This window comes from Mirounga angustirostris, unplaced genomic scaffold, assembly GCF_029215605.1.
Source record: "Mirounga angustirostris isolate CCGP_5_RB_7025 unplaced genomic scaffold, mMirAng1.0.hap1 SCAF_11, whole genome shotgun sequence".
Classification (NCBI taxonomy): Eukaryota; Metazoa; Chordata; class Mammalia; order Carnivora; family Phocidae; genus Mirounga; species Mirounga angustirostris.
The window spans coordinates 65,986,070-65,991,308 of record NW_026991719.1 but is presented as its reverse complement, the minus strand read 5'-3'; the positions used below and the strand labels follow the sequence as shown (position 1 = coordinate 65,991,308).

The 5,239-nt window shown below is 34.5% G+C and overlaps 1 pseudogene; it reads right to left on the bottom strand.

Annotated features, from left to right (window-relative positions):
* Positions 1 to 1,630: 1,630 nt before the first annotated feature.
* Positions 1,631 to 2,851, bottom strand: LOC123841062 (histone H3.3C-like; annotated as a pseudogene).
* Between the last annotated feature and the right edge of the window lie 2,388 nt (positions 2,852 to 5,239).

Here is a 5,239-nt window from a genome sequence, read left to right as displayed (position 1 = left end):
GGGATTTCTAGTATTGTTTCTTTAATCTGATTAGATTTGAAGGCATTACTGACTTTAATGGTAAAGAGGGCATTGATAGTCCAAGACAATGTGTCAATAGAAAAAAATTCAAAATATCACCATTGGATATTCCTAATCAAATACTTATAAAAAACAAGGTTCTGGGCGACCATGTATTTTGTGCCATAAAACATTCTTGTCAAACTCACGAATATAATGAGATGGCAGGCTCCTCTAACTACAATAGAGAAAATGGGGAAAGGAAAAAAAATGCTGTTTTCTAAAATTTCTTTTCCAATTATATGAAAAGATAGATTACATGAATATAAATGTGTGTATATAGAGATCAGTGTAGAGAAAGGAGAAATAAATTACATGACTGTAAGTGTGTATATATAGAGATAATAAATGTAGAAAAATGGAGAGATAGATTACATGAATGTAAATATTTATATATTACATGATTATAAATGTGTATATAGAGACATCAGTGTAGATAGAGATGCATATACATATAGATGTATATTAAGATGCATTTCTCACAGGAGATGTTGAGCATCTTCTCATGTGTCTGTTGGCCATTTGTATGTCTTCTTTGAAAAATGTCTCTTTAGGTCCTCTGCCCATTTTAAACAGATTATTTGTTTGTGGGGTGTTGCGTTATATCATTTTTTTATCACTTTGGATATTAACACTGTATTGGATATATTGTTTGCAAATATCTTTTCCTATTCAGTAGGTTGTCCTTTCATTTTGTTAATGGTTTCCTTCACTGTGCAAAACCTTTTTAATTTGATGTAGCCCCAATAGTTTATTTTTGCTTTTGTTTCCCTTTTCTAAGGAGACAGATCCAGAATTATATTGTTAAGGCCAATGCCCAAGAGATTACTACCTATATTTTCTTTAGGAGTTTTATGGTTTCAGGTCTCACATTTAGGTCTTCAACCCATTTGGGGTTTTCTTTTGTGTATACTGTAAGAAAGTGGTCCAGTTTTATTGGTTTGCATGTAGCTCTCAAGTTTTCCCAACACCATTTATTGAAGAGATGGTCTGTTCCCCATTGTATATCCTTGCTTCATTTGTCATAGACTAATTGAACATAAAAGGATGGGTTTATTTCTGGCCTCAATTCTTTTTCATTGATTTATCTGTCTGTTTTTGTGCCAGTACCACACTGTTTTCATTACTACAGCTTTGTGGTTTTTTTTTAAGATTTTATTTATTTATTTGAGACAGAGAGAATGAGAGACAGAGAGCATGAGAGGGAGGAGGGTCAGAGGGAGAAGCAGACTCCCTGCCGAGCATGGAGCCCAATGCGGGACTCGATCCCGGGACTCCAGGATCATGACCTGAGCCGAAGGCAGTCGCTTAACCAACTGAGCCACCCAGGCGCCCTCATTACTACAGCTTTGTAATATACTTTGAAATCTGGGATTGTGGTACCTCCAGCTTTGTTCTTTATTTTTTTCCCAAGATTCATTTGGTTATTTGGGGTCTCTTGTGCTTCCATACAAACTTTAAGATTATTTGTTCTAATTTTGTGGAAAATGCTATTGGTATTTTGATCAAGATTGAACTGAATCTGTAGATTGCTTTGGGTAGTATGGATAGTTTAGCAATATTAATTCTTTCAATCCATGATCATGGACTATCTTTGCATTTATTTGTGTCATCTTTATTTTTTTATTTTTTTATAGTTTAATGTATTTTAATAACAAACTTACAGGAACAGCACAGAAGACAAACAACATTAAAAACATGTACTTGCATGTAGGACAACTCAGAAAAGTATAACGAATGGATGGATCTACTGTATGATAAAAATGCTACAAACACTGTTTAGTTGCCATCAATAAGAAATTTACTTGTTTTTAAAAAATCCAAATGCTGGCATTGTCCAGAAAAATTTAACAGGTTTATTTATAATTGTTATAAAGCTGAACTACTGAAACGTGTTCACTTAAACATTTTGACTTGCATTAATGCTTTATGTCCCCACATTTATATTAAAAATTCATACACAAATGGAAATGGAAAAACTGCCAATACCTGATTTCTGCCCCCTATTTTTCCACTTGCAATCATATACTTAGGTACCTTTTGACCCCATGGGAAAAAAAATATCTAACGTTCAGAACTACCAATAACAGGAAGAAGAAATTTTTTTTTTTTTAAGAATAAAATGTTTTCCATCATAGTTGATTCTTAAGCACGTTCTCCACGTATGCGGTGCACTAGCTGGATGTCTTCTGGCATAATTGTGACACGTTTGGCATGGCTAGCACACAGGTTGGTGTCTTCAAAGAGGCCCACCAGATAGGCCTCACTTGCCTCCTGCAAAGCACCAATAGCTGCACTCTGGAAGCACAGATCTGTTTTGAAGTCCTGAGCAATTTCTCGCACCAGACGCTGGAAAGGAAGTTTGAGGATCAAAAAGTTCAGTGGACTTCTGATAACATCTAATTTTACAGAGTGCCACAGTACCAGGCCTGTAACGATGAGGTTTCTTCACCCCTCCAGTAAGGGGCGCACTCTTGCGAGTGACTTTTGTAGCCAGTTTCTTCCTCGGTGCGTTACTACCAGTCGATTTGTGGGAAGTCCGCTTTGTATGAGCCATGGTACAGAAACCTCCTTACTTACCCCCCTTCTCCTTTGCTGGAGCTTGGCCAGCTAGAGGCGGTGCTGGTATTGGCGAGCGGCGGCATGATGAGGCGGCTATTTATGTCATCTTTAATTTTTCATCAGTGTCACAGTTTTCAGAGTACAGGTCTTTTACATTCTTGGTTAAATTTATTCCCAGGTTTTTTATTATTTTTGATGCAATTGTAAATGGAATTGTTTTCTTAATTTCTCTTTCTGATGGTTCATTGTTAGTGCATAGAAATGTAACAGATTTCTGTATATTAATTTTGTATCCTGAAACTTTACTGAATTTATTTATTGTAATAGTTTTTATGTGAATTCTTTAGGGTTTTCTATACATATTGCTATATCATCTGGAAATAGTGAGTTTTATTTCTTCCTTACCAATCTGGTTGCATCTTATTTGTTTTTTGTTTGTTTGTTTAGTTAATATATTTGTTTTTAGGGGCACGTGGGTGGCTCAGTCATTAAGCGTCTGCCTTTGGCTCAAGTCATGATCCCAGAGTCCTAGGATCAAGCCCCACATTGGGCTCCCTGCTCAACGGGAAGCCTGCTTCTCCCTCTCCCACTCTCCCTGCTTGTGTTCCCTCTCTCGCTGTTTCTCTGTCAAATAAATAAATAAAATCTTTAAAATATATATTTGTTTTTGTTGTCTGATTGCTGTGGCTAGGGCTTTCATTACTGTGTTGGATAAAAGTGGTTAAAATTGATATTTTTGTGTTGCTCCTGATCTAAGACTAAAAAGCTTTCAGCTTTTCTCTATTGAGTATGAGGTTAGCTGTGGGTTTGTCAGATACGGCCTTTATTGTGTTGAGATATGTTCCCTCTAAACCCACTTTATTGAGAGGTTTTATCATTAATGGATGTTGAATTTTGTCAAATGCTTTTTCTATATCTGTTAAAATGATCATATGATTTTTATCCTTCATTTTGTTGACATCATGTATATCATTGATTAGAAGATATTGAACCATCCTTGTATCCCTGGAATAAATCCCACTTGATTATGGTAAATAATAATTTTAATGTATCCGTGATGTTTTTGTTTTAATTATTATAGTTATGCTAGTGGGTGTGCAGTGGCATCTCATTGTGGTTTTGATTTGCATTTCCCTAATGACTAATGATGTTGAACATGTTTTCAAGCACCTGTTGGCCACTTGTATATTTTCCAGAAAATGTCTACTTAAATCTTGTGCCATTTTTAAAATGGGTTAATATCTTTCTATTCTTGAGTTGTAACTTTTTAAAATATTATAGATATAATTTTCTTATCAGATATATGATTTGCAAATATTTTTTTTTTCCTATTCCATGGGTTGTCTTTTCACTATCATGATGGGTGCTTTTAGAAGCACAGTTTCTGTTCTGATGATGTCCAATTTACTTTTTTCTTCTGTAGTTTGTGTTTTTGTTGTCATATCTAAGAAGGCTTGTCTAACTCAAACCCGTCTTTCCTGCTAAAGCACTAATAATATATATATATTTTTAAAAAAGCATGAAGACATATGGACCCAGGATCCACACTAGGAAAACTTGTAAAGCAAGACCACTATTCCATCATAAGCCTCTTTTTGCTGTTCTCACAGATAGGTCTGTACCATAACAAACTTTTCAGGTCTGTTGGCCATTCACATGTCTTTGGAAAAATGTCTATTCAGGTTTCCTGCCCATCCTTAATTGGATTATTTCTTTTTGTTATTGTTGAGTTGTATATGTTCTTTATATATTTCTGATATTAACCCTTTATCAAATATATCATTTGCAAATATCTCCTTTCACTCAGTAGTTTACCTTGTCATTTTGTTGATGGCTTCCTCTGTTGTGGAAAAGCTTTCTATTGTGTTGTAGTTGAATAGCTTATTTTTAATTTTGTTTCAACATCACTGATCATCAGGGAAATGCAAATCAAAACCACAATGAGATATCACTTTATACTTGTCAGAATGGCTAGAATAAAAAAGACAAGAAATAAAAAGTGTTGGTGAGAATGTGGAGGAAAAGAAACCCTCATGTCTTGGTTGGAATTAAAATTGGCACAGCCACTGTGAAAAACAGAATAAGGGTTCCTTAAAAAATTAAAAACAGAATTACCACATGTCCAGTAATACCAATATCTGGTATTTAACCAAAGAAAATACAAACACTTATTCAAAAAGGTATATGCAGCATTATTTACAATAGCCAAGATATGGAAGTAACCTAAGTGTCCAACCATAGAAGAATGGATCAATAAAATGTAAAAAAAAAAAAAAAAAAAAAAAGAGCTTGTCATTTGCAACAACATGACTGGACCTACAGGGTATAATGGTAAGTGAAATAAGTCAGACAGAGAAAGACAAATACCATATAATTTCATTCATATGTGGAATTTAAGAAACATTGTTCTTAAACAAAGAAACCAAACTTCATGAAGAAAAAAATAAAGAAAAAAGAGACAAGAAAACCAACTCTTAAATACAGAGAACAAGCTAGTGCCAGAGGTGAGGTGGGTGGAGAGAGGGGTGAAATAGATAAAGAGGATTAAAAATATACTTATCTTGATAAGTGCTGAGTAATGCATAGAATGGTTGAATCCTTATATTACAAAATGTAG